This window comes from Ovis aries, chromosome 16 (assembly GCF_016772045.2).
Source record: "Ovis aries strain OAR_USU_Benz2616 breed Rambouillet chromosome 16, ARS-UI_Ramb_v3.0, whole genome shotgun sequence".
NCBI classification, from domain to species: Eukaryota; Metazoa; Chordata; class Mammalia; order Artiodactyla; family Bovidae; genus Ovis; species Ovis aries.
In genome coordinates, this window is record NC_056069.1 from 26,417,106 (window position 1) to 26,440,127 (window position 23,022).

At 39.4% G+C, this 23,022-nt stretch overlaps 1 protein-coding gene across 2 annotated transcripts in view; it reads right to left on the reverse strand.

Moving 5' to 3' along the window:
* The window catches only part of ITGA1 (integrin subunit alpha 1), a 170,418-nt gene that overhangs the window by 129,951 nt on the left and 17,445 nt on the right, over positions 1-23,022 (reverse strand). The window lies entirely within an intron of this gene.

Consider the following 23,022-nt stretch of genomic DNA (forward strand, 5'->3'; position numbering starts at 1 on the left):
TAGAGCAGCTGACTTTTTTTAGTCCACACCACCATAACCATAAACAATGTCTTTTTCAAATTCAATTTTATGTTTTGAGGTAATTGAAGATTCATATGTGTTTAAAACAAATAATAGAGTTCCTGTGTGTATCTGTGTGTGCGTGCACGCGTGCGCTTAGGTGCCCAGTCATGGTCAACTCTTCGAGATCCTTTGGACTGTGTAGCCTGGCAGGCTCCTCTGTCCACGGGATTTTTCAGGCTAGGATGCTGGAGTGGGTTGCCGTTTCCTTCCAGGCACTGGCCCTTTGTCTCCTGCGTCTCCTGCATTGCAGACAGATGCTTTACCCTCTGAGCCCCTGTACCCTTTGTCAGATTTGCTTTTTAAAGAATACCAGGTCCTTGTTTTTCCTATTTAAACATTTAAAAAAACCTTTCTCTTTGGTGGCTAATATAGGATTGTGTAATTGGGAATTCTGCAAATTGGGCTTCCTGCCCCTAGCACTGGGTAAAAAAGTACAATATGTTTTACTTGGTTACTTATCAGCCCATTAAGAGAAAAAACCTTCCCAGCTATTTTGTCTTTAATGGGAGACAAAAGGAAACATGATGAAGGGTAGATACTAAGATTTGGATGAACCACGTACATATTTAAATGTATTTCCATATTTAATTTCTCTGACGTGTGATGTATAATTGTGTATATGTAGAATTTTTCTTTCTTCTTTCAAACCCATAGAATAAGCATGGTTAGGGCTGAAAGAAATTAGGTCACAGATCATTAAGTATGAGAATATAAAACAAATACAGCACTCTTAAGATAGGGTACATTTACTTCAAGCGACAACTTCTCAAACATACGACATACCATCTATGTGGGCAGTGTAGAACACATTTACCTGACTTTGTATACTTGTGAAATAAATTGGTAAGTGCTGATGATATGTTTAATTCATTTATAAGACTACTACTAGCATACAAAAACCTATTCTATTTTCTAAGCCTGTGGGAGAAATTAAAAAGAAACAGTAAAAGCACTGTTCCATCTTTCCCCTTGCTTTCCCCTGGTTTACAATTATTTCTCTTCCCTTGTCTGTGTTTCACCATTCTCTGCTCTGTTGTTTTCAGTCTTCATTGGGATATTTAAATGCCCAACCACAGGCTAAACATTGACCAAGTAAATAAACATTAAATGTGTTGTGGCTTTTGCCTAAGTAGGATCTTGGAATCAAAACTACAACTAGAAGAGATCTCAGAACATAGGTGACCTCCATTTTCCTAAAGCAGAAAATGACTGGGGTGTCAGAGAGAATAAGATAACCTTAAATGTCATTCACTCTAAACACATACATTTAGGATTCATATATCTGTAATCAGGTAATGAGGAGCTTCCCTGGTGGCTCAGTGGTAAAGAATCTGCCTGCCAATGCAGGAGACCTGAGGTCGATCCCTGGGTGGGGAAGACCCCCTGGAGGAGGGCATGGCAACTCATTCCAGTATTCTTGCCTGGAGAACTCCATGAACAGAGGAGCCTGGCAGGCTACAGTCTGTGGGATCGCAAAAAATTCAGACAAAACTTAGTGACTAAACAAAACAACAAATCAAGTAATGAAATTGATAGTAATATGAATATTGTAGAGCCTTTTCATTAATTTTGAAAATGATTATCTTTTCCAATATTTTATTCATTAAAAATAATTTGAATTGCCTTCAAACATAGTTATCTTCTTTATTACTGTCTCTGTATCTTAAACAGCTCCATTCTTTCTATAACGGGTTTTTAAAAATCCATGATCATTTGAGAGTGTTAGTTGCTCAATTGTGTCCAATTCTTTGTGATTCCATGGACTATAGCCTGCCAGGCTCCTCTGCCCGTGGAATTCTCCAGGCAAGAATACTGGAGTAGGTAACCATTTCCTTCTCCAGGGGATCTTCCCAACCCAGGGAACGGACCCTGGTCTTCTGCACTGCAGGCAGATTCTTTGCTAAGTTACCAGGGAAATCACTTAAAATGTTTAAATATCCCATACATATCAGGTGCCACCATGGTGATCATTCAGTCTATAAACAGCTCTGAGGCTTGTCTAAGATACAGAACCATCTCAGGAAAGTCAGGATACCAGCAAGTCCTCTCTCTCCATAAAGCTCTGTGTACCTGGTTCCTTGGAGCCCTCCTTTGAGCACACACTGAAAATACCCAAGTGTGTCCTTGAGGAGTCTCAGAAGGCTACAGTTGGAAAAGGCCTCATGTAGGCTATGTCATTAGAAAGTATACTTAAACGGTGAAGACACTGAGGCCCAAGCAGTTGAAATCCCTTGGATAGGATACCATGACTAGTTTACTGATGGGACCCAGAGGAGTAAACAATTTCCTTGCTCTTATTTGAATTCCCTGTCAACTGCCTCAGATGAGGAACATGAAGCAATGATTATCCATCTTCACTATGTACCTGTGGATGAAGTTATTGGTCATACAAGGCAGAAAGATAAGAGGCAACAGAACTTCTGCAGTCTTGGAGTTGTTTGCACTGGATAGGTCAAGGTCAAGGGTAGAGGCTAGAACAGGGACTGGTGAGGAAATAGAATCAAGCGACAGGCTTCCAGTTGGCAACAGGCAAAGGCCCCTTAGCCAGGAGCCACCCAAGTGTCCTACGCCTTGCACAGAGCCGCCAGGGTACTCAGTTGTCAGCTCTTCTAAGAAAGTAGCAATGCCGTTGCCTCTCTGGGATAGAGGCAGTTCTCTGGGCCCCACCCAGCCCAAGCTGAAAAGGGTGCCCACATCAATGGGAGGAAGTGGGCTGGAGGAGGGCTGGGTTTCATCTTATTTATCTTTGTATCTTCAGTGCCTTGCATAAAATAGATGCTCAAAATACAGTTACTTGAGTAGAACATCTAATTATAATGAGAACTATATCACTAATCTCCCTTAGGCAGAACATCTCCACTCAGCCTCAATTTCCAAGACTTCAGGTAGAAGCATTCACAGTAATCCAGTAGTATTGCTCTGAGATTGAAGTGAGATTCTCTACATGAACTCCATTTGGGAATGCTAGAGCAGTTTCATACATAAAGGATAAAAGGTCAGAAAACTGCCTCCACACGGCAAATTCTCAAATAGGTGCAGTGCCAATTTTGTTACTGACATCCTTTATTCTACAAAATATACGCAGTTGAAGTTGTAAGAACACAGGCCTGGGTTCTACTGTAATGTAACACAGTCATTCCTACAGCAACCTCACGTGCTCTACAAAGTCAAATGTAAAAATAAGAGAGCTTGCAGTAAAAATAGATTTTGGACAGCTTACTCAAAAGCTACACATTTTTTTGGCCAAAGCACAAACAAAACCGATAGCAACTCAAATAAAAATTATAGCACAAAATTCTTAAGGCATGCTAAATTCCTAACAATTAAATACTACACTACATATAGGTCTTTCCTGGAGGGGAGTAAGAAAATGTTGAAGCTGCAGAGTTATGGCAACAAAGGGAAAATGAACTAGTGTGGGGCGAGCCAGGTAATAAATTTTTCCAAGAAATCATACATATGGTAAAACTAAGCCAAGAGGAAGCATGTGAGGGGAACGAGCACTGTGTCCATAATGTGTTAGTCCATGTGCGCTGTGCCAGCGTAACTGGCATTCAGGTGCTGGTACTTGGCGGCATACCCATTAAGGTGCTGGGGAAAACTGCATTTAGAGTGACATGTTTGAATGACTTCATTGCTCCATTTATCAATTATGTATAAGCTAATTTGCTTACAGCAACAAGCACCCAAATAGAATAGTCTTTCTAATGGATTTCAAAAGGACCATTTTCACTGAGAATGGGGGGAAAAGCTGCCTAAAAGCATTTTTTAACTACTATAGATTCCTGGACTCCACAATAGACTTTCTAGTTCAGTGGCTTTACTTTGAGAAACAATACTCCCTAAGCTGTCTAGAAATGAAAACTACAGGCAGTCACTCAATCTTCTTGCTCTTGATGATACCAAAGTTTACTGAATACGTCTCCATATTCACTGGTATATGCAAAATTACCTTAATATATTAATTAACCAACATTTATTGAGTACACATTGATACTGTGTTCCTGTACTGATTATAACTAGAGAAGTAAGACACACACACACACACTTAGAAGGTAGGCTATCACTACAAAGAAATACATAAGTATCAATTTAATAACAGATATTAAGGATTACATAATTAGACAAGGGTTTTATTTGTCCATTAAGTTAAGGGGTAGAGAATTGTAAACACCACAGACAAGTAGAAAAGCAAGCAGAGAATGTAGCAAGCATTCTATCAGCTTATGCCTTTGTCAAAACCAACTAAATAAATGTGAGATAATAAGTTTATTAGTCCTTATCTGACTGATTTTTCAACTCAGCACAAGAACCAAATTTTTAAAATGTTATTCTGTGTCAAGCCTCACTACTCATCATGGAATATCCATGTGCATCTCCCTGTTTCCTAGTGCTCCTTGCAGTGAGGTGGGAGCCATGTGGGCTGGTTCTGGTCAATGAGGAGAAGACGTGACAATGTGTCACCTCCAGCCAAGGCAGTGAAGGGCAGGTGTGCTGTTTCCTAGCAACACCTCTGTCTTTCTTTCTGCTGTGGTCTTAGAGGGATGTGTCCCCCAGCGCACAGTACAAGCTGCAGTGGGGTCACTGCACCCACTCTGGACTGAGAAATGTGAAAGAAAAGCCAGTGTTAAGACACTGATATTGTGGGGCCTTTTGACAGCTAACTGGATTTACCTTGCTACTTGTACATAAAGCTTCTGATTCACAGATAGTCTCAAAATACAAAAGAATTAGAATTTATAAAATTAGAATCTCGAAATGGTGAGAGACTGGCTGCCTTTCTGATGTGCATGTTAGTCCTGGATGATCGTTAAGGGCCTGAAGATTGAACTGGCCTCTCATTATTATGGCCCAAAGGGGATAATGTGATAGCCTTCTGTAATTCTCAAAATTCTCTGATGGTCTAGGTATTTCCTTATTTTCAATCTCTTCCTGGATAAAGGAATCACGAATAAACATTCTTAAAAGGTATTGTTAAAGGTTAATATGGGATATAGTTATAAAATACAGATCTAAGCCTAACCAGTTTAATCTCTGCAGGAAATTCCTTAGAACACAATGGCTCTGATGCTGTCAGGTAAGCTATGCTTGAATGTACTACTCAGGAAATTCACAAGATATTCTTGTGCAGGAGAAGGAAATCCTGTCCTGGACATTTGTGTAATGGGTTTGAGTCCAACTTTGAAATGTGTCTACCACAGGAAAAGAGTAAAGCCTATTGCGCAAGTACACATGGCTCCAGTTAGCACTTCAAAAAGCAATGGTGAAATGCAAACTGATTCCAGCATGATAACATACCAGCTTCTCAACTGAATCTACTTTAAGAACCACCCTATTTTTTAAAATTCAGCAAGCCATGATGCTCTTATAAAGAAATAAATTTAGCAAAATAAATATACTAAGGTTAATGATATAAACTGCTGAATTAATCTTATAAATATGAATATGCATATAGTCATACATATTTTTCTCCTTGGATAAGTTATCTTGCTGCTAAGTCGCTTCAGTCGTGTCCGACTCTGTGCGACCCCATAGACAGCAGCCCACCAGGCTCCCCCGGCCCTGGGATTCCCCAGGCAAGAACACTGGAGTGGGTTGCCATTTCCTTCTCCAATGCATGAAAGTGAAAAGTGAAAGTGAAGTTGCTCAGTTGTGTCTGACTCTCAGCGACCCCATGGACTTCAGCCTTGGGGATTTTCCAGGCAAGAATACTGGAGTGGGGTGCCATTGCCTTCTCCATAACTTATCTCAATTATGCCTAATTTGTAAATGGACTCTGTATCATGCTCCAGGCCAAATATCAGCAAATTGTCCTATGGGCCGAATTTCCCCCACCGTCAGTTTTTGTAAATAAAGTTTTATTGGAACGCAGTCATGTTCTTTAGTTTACTATTTTCTATGGCTAGTTTTGCACTAAAGTGGCAGAATTAAGTAATTCTGATTAAGAATCAGTCCCTTACTCTGACAGAAAACAACAAAATTCTGTAAAGCAATTATCCTTCAATTAAAAAATAAATTAAATTTAAAAAAAAAAAAGAATTAGTTTCTCACTCAGGAGACTATGAGGACTGCAAAGAATAAAACTGTACTATCTCTGTCTCCTTACAGAAAAAAAAAAGTTGCTGACCTCTGCCACAAATACAGTTGGAACAACTTTTAAAAATATGCACACGCATATTTACAAATAGTTTAGATCTTCAAATGTCTGTGCCATCCTAATATCCTATGCTTAAACAAATAAAAGCAAAGAAATAGGGTAAGATTCTGGCAGATGAAATACATGCTATTCTGATTCTGCATAGTTTTTAATCTTCAGTGAATTAAAGCACAGTTCTACAGTTCTGCATTTCTGCTACTCACCCTAGAATGAGGTCTGTCTTCTCAAGCTATTTTAGTTTCTATGAGTAAAATTCATTTCACATTTAATTGAAGAAGCTCTAATGAAGCTTGTGACCAGATCCCCTCTGTGGCCACAGATGTTAACAGTTATTGAATACCTACTACATGAGCTGAGTACTTATATAAAAGCTCCATAATTTAATGTACAATCCCCATGGACTGTATGTAGCCTGTCAGGCTCCTCTGTCCAGGGGGTCGCAAAGAGTTGGACATGACTGAGTGACTAAGCACCCAGCACATTTCCAGGTGGCATTATTTTCACTTTATAGAGAGGTTCACAATGGCTTAGTGATGCCCAAGGTTGTAAAATTACCTAGTTATGGAAGCCAGGTTTGGACCTAGTTCTCCGGAAACCAAGCTTAGGGTACATTCTACTCCACCCAGTGTATTCAACAGTTCTGGTATATTAAATTCTTACTGACTTTTTACAAAAAGTAAGAAAGCCAAATAAGGGAAAACAAGTTTTGAAAAGATTAGCATCTTATTAGGTTTGAACCAGACTAAATGTTTAATGGAAAAATTCCTCAGATATGATTTCTTAGTGGATAGCATTTAAAGCTTTAGAATGTGCTGGATTTGAGAGGTTTTAAACTGTTCCAAACTGATTCCAAACTGACACAAGTTTACCACCCCAAGTGCTTCCATTTCTTTTAGCTTTTAGGGAGCAAGTTCTGTACAGGCAAAGGAATCCAGCTGCTAGGTGACACTTCTTGAAAATATTACTTCGAAGAAAATCCCCATCTGTTTAGCCAGTCATAATACAGACAGATTTTTACTATTATTATTTTTCCTGTGATTCAGAATAAAAGTGAAAAGGCCTGGGAGGGAATAAACACACCACTTTCCAGAAACGAGGAGACTGGAAAAAGCTTTGCCAGTTCTCTGGGAGTGGCTTCAGAGTCCTTTCTCTGCAAGCAGGACCCTGGTCTCAGAGGATGGCTGGGCAGGTGATGGTGTGCAATGTGCTTAGTCACTCAGTCGTGTCCAACTCTTTGCAATCCCGTAGACTGTAGCCTGCCAGGCTCCTCTGTCCATAGGATTTCCCAGGCAAGAATACTGGAGTGAGTTGCCATTCCCTTCTCCAGGGGATGTTCCTGACACAGGGACAGAACTCAGGCCTCCTGCACTGCACAATGGATAAGAATTTGAGCAAGCTCCAGGAGATGGTGAAGGACAGGAAGCCTGGAAATGCTGCAGTCCATGGGGTCGCAAAGAGTTGGATATGACTGAGTGATTAAACAGTAACTCCTGTATTGCAGGTGGATTCTTTACCATCTGAGCCATCAGGGAAGGGTCAACTCTTATTTCAGTCTACAAGTGAGCCCTTCCTGTGTGATTCACAGAACAGTGCCTTTAATAGCCCCCAGTTTCTCTATCCCTCCCAAGGAATGGCAGTTTCCAGTGTGTTTATGGGGTGGGCTGGAGATGAAAACTTTGTGCCATGACTTAGGAATGATTCCTTTATATTAATAGAAATAAACACTAACTTCACGGCTTAAGATCCTGCTATGAATAGCAGATATGTTCAGCTGCCTATAAGGCATCATTAATAGTCATCTTTCCTATAAAGAAATTATCTTCATTTGAAAACAAGACATCTATTTTTGCTTCTGCTGGCACATGGGTTTCTTTTCAGAAGTGAAAACGTGCTCATTGTTCCTAGGTATGTTTTGAGTCCCAAGTATAAAAATTTTCAATAGAATCTAAAACAGGTAAAATGTCTTGAGCATTTATTCTGGATCAAGAATTATAAAAAGTGTCAAAAATCTCAATTAAAAAAAAAAACCCTATTGGGTTGACATTTAGTTTATTGGTGAGGAAATGGAAGTCATCACTGAAATGTCCTTTTGGAGACACTAAGCCCAGGAGGTATAATTCCATTGCTTTTATCCTTAACTATCACCTAACACTGTCTTCCTTTTGTATGTTGTTCCTGCCTTTATCGAGTTTTTGTGACTTAATTTTGGTGATACATTTTAAATTAATCTTAATTTATCAAGATTATAAGCCTACTTGTAATGACCAATTGAATTTTGTAAGAAAACCTCACAGTATCAAATTGCATCATAAACATATAACTACCACTACTGAAAAGACATCTTGTAATTAGGTACCTCCCTGGAGTAACAATCTCAGGTGACTGAATTGAGGAATGTGATGACCTTATTATTTTAGGATATTAGAATCATCTGGAAGAGATGATAGTTAAGTAGATATTTATTTACATTCAGTGCTATTATTGAAAGGTTTAGGTCAATGTTTTTCAGACACAGACGAGATCAGCCCTTCTCCATTCTTTCAACAAAGGCTCTAAAACTAGAGCCAAACCCAGTCCTGGACAGGAATACACCCACCCGTGCTCCTTTCAATCTCCACTCAGCAAAGATCTCTCTGACCGAAGCCAGTCACGGCCAGTGGTACTGAAGAGATGAACGTAGGGGCGTGGGGTTGCTAGCTGTTGTTGTTCAGTTACCCAGTCGTGTCTGAATCTTTGGACACCTCTTATAGTATTTTGGTCACCTGATGTAAACAGCCAACTCATTGGAAAAAAAACTCTGATGCTGGGAAAGATTGAGGGAAGGAGAAAAGGGTTGCTAGACAGTCAGTTAACTTTGAATTTCAGGTAAGCCATGAATAGTCATTTAGAATAAGTCTGTCATGTTCGCTATTCCTCCCAGCCCCTAAATCTGACAACGTTAGGAAGAGAAGCACTTGCTATATGATTTATATTTTAACATTGGCTCACCAGGTAGCTCAGTGGTAAAGAATCCTCCTGTTAATGCAGGAGATGCAGGTTCAATCCCTGGGTGAGGAAGATCCCCTGGAGGAGGAAATGGCAACCCATTCCAGTATTCTTGCCTGAAAAATCCCATGGACAGGGGAGCCTAGTAGGCTACAGTCCATGGGGTTAAAAAGAATTGGACTTATCAACTGAGCATGCACACCTCCAAATCGAGGTTTAACCTCAGGAGAGTAAAAACCCTGGTGAGTTTTGTTCTTTAGAATTTTTGTAACCTCCTCTGCTCTGCATTTGGCGCATGCTCAATTACTCAGTCATGGCCGATTCTTTGTGACCCCATGGACTGTAGCCCTCTAGGCTCCTCTATCGATGATATTTCCCAGGCAAGAATATTACAGTGGGTTATCATATCCTCTTCCGGGGGATCTTCCTGACCCAAGGATTTAACCTACATGTCCTGCATTGGCAGACAGATTCCTTACCACTGCCCCTGGTAAGCCCTAGCATTTGGTATCCAAGAGGAAATCTGGTTATGTTTGCTAGTTCCTCTTTTTTCATGCTTGAAGTTTGACAGCTGGATCGGAAAACATTGTTGAAATAAGGACAAGTGTGTGTTTTGAGTAAGGAGGTACAGCATCATCTTCCTCTCTCCTGACTTCCATTTCCTTCCACAGCCAAATGTCAGCTGGAGAAAGGCAGCGATAAGAGCCTCAAGAGGCCCGGGGTGACCTTAAGAAGATTGTGACGGTAGAAGCCAGGTGCTCCCTGACTCTCCTGAACTCGCACTGTTCTTTAGGACCAATGCTGAATCTCCTGCTCAGAATTTCCCTGTCTAAAAATTTAGTAATCCCTGGACTACTTCAATAACCCACCATTTAAAATCTAACAATAGAACTGGTTAAGTTCTTACTGGTGAATGAGACATCCATCCCCAAATCAGGAGCCCAAGAGCAAACTGAAGTCAAGATTTAATGGAAGTAGTTACATAAAAGAAAAAAAAGTGCTAAGTATTCAACTAGTTTGTAAAAAAGAATTTTAAATTTATTTTTAATAGGAGGATAGTTGCTTTACAGTGTTGTGTTGGTTTCTGCCATACAACTTTGTAAATCAGCCATAAGTATACTTTTATCTCCTCACCCTTGAACCTCCCTCCTACCACCCCCACCCCATCCCAGCCCTCTAGGTTGTCACAGAGCACCAAACTGAGCTTCCTGTGCTATTTAGCAACTTCCCACTAGCCATCTATTTCACATACGGTAATGCATGTTTCAAAGCTACTCTCTCAATTTGTCCCACCCTCTCCTTCCCCACTGTGTCTACAAGTCTGCTCTCAATGACTGTGTCTCAATTCCTGCCCTGCAAATAGGTTCATCAGCACCATTTTTCTAGATTTCATATATATGCGTTAATATACAATATTTATTTTTCTTTTTCTGACTTACTATACTTTGTATAACAGGCTCTAAGTTCATCTACCTCACTAGAACTGACTCAAATTCATTCCTTTTTATGGCTGTGTAATCCAAGCCAGGTTTCAGCAATACGTGAACTGTGAACTCCCTGATGTTCAAGCTGGTTTTAGAAAAGGCAGAGGAACCAGAGATCAAATTGCCAGCATCCACTGGATCATGGAAAAAGCAAGAGTTCCAGAAAAACATCTATTTCTGCTTTATTGACTATGCCAAAGCCTTTGACTGTGTGACTCACAATAAACTGTGGAAAATTCTGAGAGAGATGGGAATACCAGACCACCTGACCTGCCTCTTGAGAAATCTGTATGCAGGTCAGGAAGCAACAGTTAGAACTGGACATGGAACAACAGACTGGTTCCAAATAGGAAAAGGAGTACGTCAAGGCTGTATATTGTCACCCTGCTTATTTAACTTTGATGCAGAGTACATCATGAGAAATGCTGGACTGGAAGAATCACAAGCTGGAATCAAGATTGCTGGGAGAAATAGCAATAACCTCAGATATGCAGATGACACCACCCTTATGGCAGAAAGTGAAGAGGAACTAAAACCCTCTTGATGAGAGTGAAAGAGGAGAGTGAAAAAGTTGGCTTAAAGCTCAACATTCAGAAAACTAAGCTCATGGCATCTGGTCCCATCACTTCATGGGAAATAGATGGGGAAATACTGGAAACAGTGTCAGACTTTATTTTTGGGGGCTCCAAAATCACTGCAGATGGTGATTGCAACCATGAAATTAAAAGACGCTTACCCCTTGGAAGGAAAGTTATGAGCAACCTAGATAGTATATTCAAAAGCAGAGACATTAGTTTGCCGACTAAGGTCCATCTAGTCAAGGCTATGGTTTTTCCAGTAGTCATGCATGGATGTGAGAGTTGGACTGTGAAGAAAGCTGAGCACCGAAGAATTGATGCTTTTGAACTGCGGTGTTGGAGAAGACTCTTGAGAGTCCCTTGGACTGCAAGGAGATCCAACCAGTCCATTCTGAAGGAGATCAGCCCTGGGATTTCTTTGGAAGGAATGATGCTAAAGCTGAAACTCCAGTACTTTGGCCACCTCATGGGAAGAGTTGACTCATTGGAAAAGACTCTGATGCTGGCAGGGATTGGGGGCAGGAGGAGAAGGGGACGACAGAGGATGAGATGGCTGGATGGCATCACCAACTCAATGGACATGAGTCTGAGTGAACTCCGGGAGTTGGTGATGGACAGGGAGGCCTGGTGTACTGCGATTCATGGGGTCGCAAAGAGTCGGACATGACTGAGCGACTGAACCGAACTGAACTGAATAGTCCATTATATATACGTACCGTAACTATGGTTAGGTAATTTATTTTTTCCTAAGAAGATATGAAGCCTGAAGGGGATGCAGGCTTCCTAAAGGTTTCCCTAATTAATTAGCATCTCTGCTGTGATGAAGAATGAAAGAGTCAAAACTTACTGGATTGCATGAACCAGTGTTGGGACAGCAGGCCCTACAGTCAGACTGACGTAGGTTCCAGGCTCAGCACCACCCCCGCTCCTTCCAGCAGGTGGCTCAGTTGGGGTCTGAACAATGACAGTCTGGCTGCAGGCCCGAGCCCCTAACACGGTATAGAGGCTGCCTTGCATGGGACTTAGTAAATGTTAATTCTCCTATTCCTACTGTTCTAGAATGTTTAGTGGCTATTTTCTTTTATTTTTGTTCTCCAGCATACACACACTTTTCCTTGTTGGGGAAGGTGTGGAATTTCAGGATACAGAGGAGATGAGGGTAGGAATATGGGCTAGTACTTCATCCTGCCTCCTCATCCACAGAAGGTGAACCTATGAACTCTGGGTGGCTAATCTAATGTTCCTGCACATAAAGAGTATTCTCAGAAGCTCTGTTTGAGTTGTTTTCTAAAAATTGGAGTATAATTGATTTACAATGTTGTATTAGTTTTTACTGTACAGCAACATGAATCGGCCATATGTATATCTGATTGAGTTTTACATTCAGTGGATTTGTGGTGGCTTTCTGGGGGTGGCAATTCCATCAACTGCTTTGTCCTACACAGACATTTCTGTATTTGACTATAGGGATTTGACTATGTGTTCCTCTTTGACTTCCTACCTGAGACCTCATCTTTTAAAATATTTCTTTGTTGCTTATATTACCAGAGTTGCTTTCTGTTGTTTGCAAATGACATAGAAATAGCAAGAGAATTGTGGTTTGTTTATGACTTACATTCAGCTGAAACAGTCAGCCAAAGAAAGCTGAGCAATGGAATAATGATATTCAAATAATCATTAACAGGTACCACAGGAATTAATGTGACTAAATGGAAGGAAAGACAATACCTACCGTTCAACCTAAGAAGTAACATTAATTTTACTTGACTGCCTAGGCTTCCCTGATAGCTCAGTTGGTAAAGAATCCACCTGCAATGCAGGAGACCTGGTTTCAATCCCTGGGTTGGGAAGATCGCCTGGAGAAGGGAAACGCTACCCACTCCATTATTCTGGCCTGGAGAATTCCATGGACTATATAGTCCATGGGGTCACAAAGAGTCAGACACAACTGAGTGACTTTCATTTCACTTACTTGATTGGAAGTTTAATGGTGGGTCATGGCTGATATAAATCCAATCTCAGCACTGCGGGGCTGCATGAGTTTTTGAGGCTCAGAACACAGAGTAAGGACCCCCTAGATGGGTGGTTATGGTTCTGTGTGTGCACACAGTGGTGTCCTTGAAGGGGTTGCTCTTCCTGGCACGCACTGAAAAGTACTTTTCTGTGTTCCTCTTATTGTATCAGTTACAGAAGTACAGTTCTCTGCTCCATCTGTGCAGTGATGTGAGACATGCATTATGTATCCTAATATAAATAAAAATATTATAAAGACTGAGAATGATCTGGCTAGCCTGTCTCTTGCTGAGGGTAACTGAACAGAGTGGGTCTACTTTTTCTGATGATGGCACCATCTTTGACAGATGGTAGGGATTTATGGTATGAAGAAGCTTCAGACATTTCTTTTGCCCCATATTCCCATGGCTGATCTGGTGCCCTAGTGGTATATATGTCCAGAAGATGCAATGAGAAGGAGCAATAAAATTCAGTTAAATAGAGCTCTTATCAATTCCCAGGCATTTGGCTTAAATCATGTTATTTATTCTTTGCAACTCTATGAGGAATGTTTCAGCATTTTTTCCACTTTAACAGATTAAAGCTCATAAATCTGAATTTGAGGATTATAAAGGTAACATGATTTGCCCAAGGTCACAGAGTCCATCTATGATAGAGCTAAGATTTTCTAGCTAAGAGCTAATGTTCACTGCTGCCTGTTGACTGAGTGAAAGAAGACATTCAGAAGGTGACCCAGACTCACATAGCATTTTTTCAGGTGATTCCAAACAGTTGTGCTATCTTCCTGTTGCCAATTATTTTAGTTTTCACTCTCTGTAATGATTTTGCTGTCTTGTTCTGTTGTACATAATTCTTGAATCCCAAGATTTATAAGCTCCATCCTCCAAGGAGGTTTTTTTTTTTTGTAACCCTCTTCACTATATCGAGCAATATATGTACATCAATTAATATTTACAAATTATTCACTATCAGTCCTAATGGTGAATTTATTATAGTAAGTCAAAATATTATACCTATAGGAATAGTCAAATCCCACAATGAGGCATTAAAGAAATATACCCCCCTCATTAACTTTTTAAAGTTGTCTTTTCAGTAGTGGGGATCTACACTTTCACAATTTCTTCTAAGCTCCATCTCTTGCTCTAGCCAGATGCTGACTTGTACTGTGGTCATAGAACACTTTAAGGCCAGCTGGCCTACTAAAGGGCTAAGACAACCTGGTTGCAGGTAAGAAAGACCTGGGGAGCTTTTTCTGAAACATACAGATGCTTGGATTCCTTTCCTCAAATATTCTGACTTAATTACCTGGGGGTGGGGCCCAGTCATCATGTGATTTAAAAACTCCCTAGTTGATTTTATTGTGCTGCTTGGTTTGAGAACCACTTGCCAAACTGAAAAAACATTCCAGTAAAAATAAAGACCTGCCTGTGTTTTCTCATTACCTAGTTCTTTGGGACAGCAAGCAAAGTAGATAGGGTAGGAAAAATAACAAGGAGGGAAGTGGCAGGACTGTGCAACTTGGCATGTCATTGGAATGTAGTGAACTATTCAAAAACATTTGTAAAGTTCAACATTTTTGTGTACCTATCCACCGAGTGTTTTAAACAATTGTTTCTCTCCTAATGCTCAAGTTTTAAGGCCCCCAACAACTTTGAAAATATGGGAGTATTTGGCAAAGCATTCTAAAAAATGACCCTCTGCTCTGGAATTTGCTCCTTCTAGCAGGCTGCTCTCTTTAGCAGTCGGCCAAACCCCAAATTTGGCAGCTTGCGGAATATGGTGCAAAATAGATTCTTTTTAAACCTGAGAGTCACTGCAGATTTATTTTGCTGGAAAGATACGATTTTTAAAAATAACAATTACTGCTACTGCACCAGGTAAAGTCAGGGATCTACAAAGGGGGCTAGGAAATCAAGCGCCACACATCTTTGCTCAATCTACTGATGAAGATACGGAGGTTCAAGAGGATGAAATGATTTCAAGTCACACAACCAACTGGTTGGGCCTGGGCACATTCCGATCTGATTCATAGGCCAGTTCTCACGTCTGCCCCACCACTGCTGAGTCCTCTGAGAACAGCATAGATGCCTTCTTCTGTGATTCACAGTTATTAAGAAAGGCAGTGTTTTTGCAAATGCTGATATACAACCTTTGGTAACTATAGCAAATAGTGTGTAAATTATGTCGTCATTTTTGGTAAGCAAAATCCTTTTTATACTTTCAAGTATAAAACCTGGTTGTCTGACTTTCTTGATTCTGACAATTAAAGTTTCTAATTGATTTAGAAGGATATATGTGAACCCATGCATCAAATGCAAATCCAAGAGCTTTAACATCTACAACAAATTATTATAAAAAGGCCAGATCTTTCTCCACATTTCCTGTGAACTCATACCATTCCCCACTATATTTTACGGTGACCCACAGAGAGTCTGAGATAAGGGTGAAAATGATTCCCAGAAAGGCAGGAAAAATTCTAACACTTATTAAGTTCTAGGCAAGGAGTTAGGGCCAGAGTGAGAAATTTCCTACAGTGATAAGAGACTCATTTCTTAAAGACACATGACTTCGTTTAATGAGGCAGAGAATGAATTGTGTCTCAGCTCTTCCCACTTCCCCACATTCCGTACTTTGTTCCATTTCCTCTCACCCAGACTGAGAATATCGCTAAGACACAAAGGGTCAGAGAACTATTCCCAGAGTTCATTCCTCCTCATAAAATACATTTTGTTCTTTCCTCCTTTCTGCAGAAAATTTCCTTCCATCACAACCTGATCCACGATGACCATTTAGTAAAATGTACTACTTCAGAGAGAAGTTGTTATTACTTATGAAGGTTATTTTCCTGAATTTTATATCAAGGATAAAATGGTGAATACAGAGACAGGAAAGACCCCAGGTCTTCCTGCTGTCCAGCCTCAGGGCTTTCTTCAGGCCCAAGTCAGCTCTCAATTGCTTCCCACTGTTTCCCCTTCCCTGAGGTGGTCACCACCACCCACTCTACCCTGGACATCCTCTTTTCCAGGAATGGCTGTGGAGCAGGACATCATGTCCTGCTCCTTCCGCTCACTGTCCACTTCCTTGCTGTCCTGCAAAAAGCAACGAGCTCTCTTTTTTGGTTTAACTATTAAGTGATGAGAGAGAAAGAGGAGATAATAAAAATAAGGACAATACAAAGGTTCTGGAATCTTTTTGTTCTTTTCAGTCATGGTCCTGTCTGTTTCTGATTCTACTGATGCCTTTTTCGCTTCTTTTTGAGAGTAGGAGGCAGCATAACCTTTTTGCTCCATGATTTCTCTTCTCAGGTTTGTTGACTCTTTACTGTAAATATTTAACATCTAGAGGGCTTACAGATTACAGAGGACCACTATTTAGAAGAAAAATATTTTACCAAGTAAATCTGAGAGGAATGCTTTCAGTTCTCTTCGCCTCATTTCTCTAGAGACTAATGCAAGATCAGTGTGAGCTTCTGGAATCTAGCAATTTACGCTCCGAGAACACCTCAGTGAAGACAGGCTGAATTAACAGCACTGAGTTCCCAGATTCCCGCACAGTTCTGATTCCTGTACCTATTGCAGTGCTAGGAAAAAACAAAACCAAAAACACTCCTCTAAATTATGCTTATAGGATCAATGAGTTGAAACACAAGATTAAAATGTTTTATATCCACAGAGCAATTTTTCTCATTGGTTTCAAACAAAAAGTTCTAGTTTCTTTCAGTCTGTCCCAATCCTAGACTGGGTTGTCCCCAGAAAGAAAGGAACTATGATCTTCTCTATTCACCTCATGACCTTGGGGGCTGGCACACAGTAGGTGTTAATACTTAGTAAGTGGCTGTCAGAAGAACGAACTGACAACCAATTGGAAGAACCCATTCTTTTAAATGAACTGGTTCTTAGAAGAATCAAGGCATGAGGCTGAGTCTTTCTCTAGCAGAAGATGAACAAAGAACGGACAAACTGACTTCAAAGCTGGGTTTGAGTCTCAGTGCTGCTGCTGAGAAACTGTCTTGCCTCAAGAGGAAGAATTCTGATAAAGGAGGGTTTAAGGCATTTTAGAATCCCATATTGTTCTTTGTTCACTTAGCCCAACTTCCTCCCAATATACACTGATGACAAGAAAATGAGTAAGAGATTGGAACAGGATGGATCAAACAGGAGTGTAGACTCTGAAAAACTCTCGTCTGTGGAAATTTGAGCAAGTTACCAACCCTCTATAGGCCTCAGCTGTCTGTTTACATTCCTATCATGAAATGAGGTAGATCAGATGATATAAAAGTTTCCATACAGCATTGATTAACCTTTTATGATCCTCAAAGTGATTCAGAGTCATGCATTGCAATGTATTTTCAATCTTCCTCTTCTCTATTTCATCGACCCCCACCTCCAAAAAAAAAAAAAAAAGTGGCTTCTACAATTATCAATAATACACTTGGAGAAGAAGAAAAAAAATCTTAATTATGGTCATGGGATCAATCAGTTGAACACAAGATTAAAATGTTTTATATCCACAGAGCAATTTTTCTCACTAGTTTCAAACAAAACATTCTAGTAGATGTTTTACACTAGAACTTGATGAAAAATTCCAGACACAAAACTTCTGGAACTTAGAGTTGAACTCAGAGAACTTCCTACTTCTGAATAAATTTTACAACTAAAACCTATTGGAATTTTTTTCCTTAACAAGTATTCATCTTTCAACAATGATTTAAGTTTTCTCATTAAGACTATTATGGTAAAACTCTGGCTATCTGGAAATGTGATCTAAGTATGGCAGATGGATGAAGATTTTTTTGACTATCTTTTAATGATTTTGGAGGACAACAATTTTGAAAGACATTATATTTCCTTGACTTCTGAATGTAATGCATGGAACAGAATTCAATCCTTTCCTCAATATGTACAATAGTTATCATAACACAGTAATATCCTTAGGCCCCTGTGAAGGCCTCTAAGCCCTGGATTTTTTTCTTTTGATGGCAATCCAGAATCCACCTGAGCTGTCATTTCTCACTGCAGTCACCTCCCTGTCAGTTTGGCCACTTGTGGTCATTTCTCCTTGATATCTAATTTGCTGATTAAAGGCATTGACACATTTCTTAATTAATCTTTACATACTCAAGAGTAGCATAATTTCTGCTACTTAAGATGCTACTATGTTAGAATAATGCGTACATATTAACAAAGTATGCTTAATACTTTTTAAAAACAAGCTTGCTACAACTAAATGTGAAATAATACACAGATGCTGAGTTTGTGAGGCTTGGTTTTAACATGTAGACTTGCAATAGTTTCTGTATACTTTCTAATCCTCAACTATATTCCAGATTAGAATGCCACATGATTGAGTTCTGACTTTTCACCAGAGATGAAAAATAAGTGGTAGGTAAATAAAACACATACAAAATGATTGTACAAACTTTGACCAATTATAAAATTTAGTGCTATTATTTTCTTCTATTTCTAGATACATTTGACCTACTCCAAACAGAAAACTGAGGAATGAACTACCATTCTTGTATTTTTTTTAGGGAGTTGCTTTACTGGGCACCTTACCACAGCTGCTGGCTATGTGATTTTGGGCAAATTATTTAACCTCTTTTAACTTCAGGGCAACAGAGGATGAGACGGTTGGATGGGATCACTGACTCCATGGAAATAAATTTGAGTAAACTCTGGGAGACAATGAAGGACAGGGAGGCCTAGAGTGCTGCAGTCCATGGGGTTGCAGAGTGGGACACAACTTAGTAACTGAACAACAACAACTTCAGTTTTCTTATCTGAAAACAGTAATAACAAAGCCTTTCTCCCAGTTATCTTCAAAGATCTAAATAATTCCTTTTAAAGCACTTCCCATAGGTCTGGGCTTTAATAAGCACATGGTGACTTTTAACAGGTTGTTCATTCTTGGAGTTGCGACAGTGGCACCAACCCTGTACATAGTCAGGCAATGTGGCTGCAAAGACATTGTTCTCCTGTATTTGCTGTCCGGCAGATACTGCCTTGCCTCAGTACTGGGTGTTTTCAAACCAAATGTGGCAGCCTAAATTGAAATGAGCTCTTGGTCCTCTATATCTCCTATGCTATAGAAAAATAGGCATTCTAAAAAATGTGGGAAATGTTAAGGGGTGAAGGAAAGGGAACTTGAAAGAAGACAGGGAATCCAAATTCCTACAATTTATCATATGTCATGATCTTAAGCAACTGGCATCTAGAGAATTCCTACACTGACGTCAATTGTGATAGAATTAAAATAGTCCCTGTCAGAAGTAAAAGTGTTAGCGTCAGATTTGTATGCAACCAAAGAGTTGCACACAGAAGTGGATTTTCCTTGAGAAACACTTCTCCTAAATTTAAACGAATGAATTCACAATATTCCAGTTTCATTCCCAGTGATATTTACTACAACAGAATATACTAACATGTTTCTTAGAGAAATTAAATACTGCAAAATAAATGGGCTATCTGTCAAATAGTATACTTGGGAAATCTACAAAGAACACATATTCCCTAAAAAGGAAGAATTCTTGCCATATAAAGAAATACGATGAATGAGATTTTATCTTTTCCACTTCAGCTTAACAAAATATCTTCTGCCAATACTTCTTCATAGTCTTTCTAATTTAACTATCTCCTTCCTGAACTTAGCCAATTTCTTTTTTATTTCTAGTTAAGTTTACCTGCTACTTGATAATGTTAAGTAACTCAAGTTGTTCTAGACCATTACTAGAGATTTTGTTCTCCAATGTCTTAATGAGATGCATTGCTGACTTTGAATTTTTTCTAAGTAAGGCATCCTTGATACACAAAAATATTATATTTGCATCTCAATTCCATCAGAAATCATTTTGACTTTTCCATAACACTTTTATACTGAATTTCTACATTGAGTATTCATCAGTAAAACACATAACACATTAAGAAAATCTTGAATAGCACTTTTCTAAATGACTAAACCTCTTAAATTATATAAACTGAATTACAGCGCAAAGTTTAAATATGCTGACATTAATTTAAAGAAAACTAGTTAGGGCGTTAAAAATTTTATCTGAAATTTATTTTTTTAATTGCTTTTTACATCCCATTTTAAATTCTTTTCACTAATTTGGAGCTCATTTACTGAAAAATGTGTATCGACAAAATTATAGGCTGATCAAAATCAACTTTTAAAACAGATATAAAAAACTTTGCAAAATTTATGCCACAATTCTGACACTTGTGGTTCTTCAGGGAATAGAAAAGGAAGTGGTAATGGAAATCAAAGATACGCAAACTCCAGAGGATGGTGAAGGACAGCGAAGCCTGGTGCGCTGCAGTCCTAAGGGTTGCAAAGAGTCAGACACCATTTAGTGACTAAACAACAAGGGCCCTACAGCAGCAACCTTGCGGCCTGAAGGAAACAGAGCTTGCTAATAATTCGTGTACTCTGGGAATCCAGAAACAAACAAAAAAATCCCTTAATAAATTCAATCATCACCTTCTAACATTTCTTCTTTAAAAACAAACTTTTCATAGACTAATTTGATGAGCTAGATGGCTGGGGCTTCCCTGGTAGGTCAGTTGGTGAAGAATCTGCCTGCAGTGCAGGAGACCCAGGTTCGATCCCTGGGTTGGGAAGATCCCCTGGAGAAGGACATGGCAAACCACTCCAGTATCTTTGCCTGGAAAATCCCATGAACAGAGGAGCCTGGTGGGCTGCAGTCCATGGGGTCACAAAGAGTTTGGCACGACTGAGCGACTCACACACACATAGATGGGTAGGGTGGGGGGTGGGGTGGGACGGAGGTCTAAGAAGGAGGGAATATATGTATACATACAGTTGATTCAGTTTGTTTTGCAACAGAAACTAACACATTGTAAAGCAATTATACTCCAATAAAAATACATATATAAAATTAATTTGGCTTTTGCTCTCCAACTTAGAAATTTTCCTTAAAAACTTAAAAATTTTCAGCTTTCTATGAAATCAACACTTCAGCTATTCTACATGTATCTCTCTAGTACACTAGAGAGATGTGTAAAAGGAAAAATAATGAGCTGGCATATTAATTGTTGAAATCTATAAATAGCTGTGGTTTATTATAATACAGAGTCAGGTAGCATTTAAAGAGATTAAATATTGCTCTTTCCTTATGCTTGGATGCTTGGTCCTTTTTTATTTCTAGTTTCACTAAAATTTCCTAGTTTTCTTTTTTTGATCCATGATTTCATGTCTGCCTATATGCTGACATCTTGTGTATTACTATCCATAGTCAAATACTTTACCCTGAACTTCAGAGTTGTATGCACAATCGCCTAAGAAACGTTCTTCTGGAGACTCACTCACTCAGTCAATTAATTTTTTTTTTTGAGCATCAACTTTATGTCAGGGTTTGTTCTCAGCATTGTTCATAGCAATGAACCTAACAGACAATAATCTCTGCCCTCCTAGAGCTTATATCCTAGGTAGATGACAAGCAAAGCAACTAAGTGAATTTAAGCATTACAGAGAAAACTCAAGGCAAGGAAGGATAAGGGAAACTTTGAGAAGGCAATTTTTCAAAAAAGGCTGCTTTTTCTTTTTTGTCACTAAGGGGACATTTGCAGAAAAACCTGAAGGGAGTGAGTAAGCAAGCATATAGCGATGTGGTAGAAAAGCATTCCAAGAGTCCCATAGGCACTTCCAACCAGATTCCAAACTGAACTTACTGCCGCTCTTCCTAGTTTTTCCTGTGTTTGAATTATGCCATCATTTCTCCCACCATTCAAGAAAGAAAAAAAAAACCCACAAAAACCTGAGATTTACCCCTAGACTCGACTCCTTCCATAACTCTGAACAATCTTCACGTCCCATTGATCCTATCTCTTAGTATCTCCTCATGACTTCTATTCATTGTACTGCCTTGTTTAGGCTATCATTTTCCTGTTAAATTTTTCTAGTAAGTGTTCTCTTAACCTGTCCCCTTGCCTCCAATCTTGCCACCAATCTTGCCACCTCCAACCCATTCTTGATGTCAGCGATATTTGTGAAATGCAAAGTTTGGCACGCCATCCTGTTTAAACTTTTCAGTGGTTTCTAAGGGTCAAACCTACCCCTTATCATGGCGTAGGGAGAGGGGTGTCAAAGGTGATTAGCACATTTGCCCTGCCTGCGACCTCTTCCTGATCTTTCCAGGTTTATTATTTTAAGCAAATATGCTGCCTCTGTAGAGTTCCTCTTAAAAGCCACCTCTTACAACAGTGTGTCCTCTTAAACATTCTACAAGTTACTTTTTATAACAGTGACTTATGTTTCTTTCCTAAATCCAGCTCAGTACTTGATCCACACAGGCACTAAAAAAATGGATAAAATGAAATGTACTGCCTTTAAGAAGTGGTGCGATGTAAGTGTGGTAACCCCATATCTCAGCTCTAGGCACAAGCAAAAGGATTTCTCTCTCCTCAAACCCTAAGAAACATCTTAGAAACCTGTTTCCAACATCTAATTCAACATATTTTGATACTGAACACAAGTAGCCAGTATTATTTGCTTGGAAAACCATCTGATTTGAAAGTGAAATAATACTTTCCCAAAGAAGAGCTTTTTCTCCAGAGGAATTATCATATACACCATTTCATCTGTGTACTTTTTTTTTTTTTTTTTTAGCAACACAGAGAATTTCAGTTCCAGTATATAGGAATTGCAGAAATTATGAATCACTTCTCTTAAAGAATATGTGAAGCTGAGAGATCTGGTTAAAGGGATTTAAAAAATGTCATCAGTT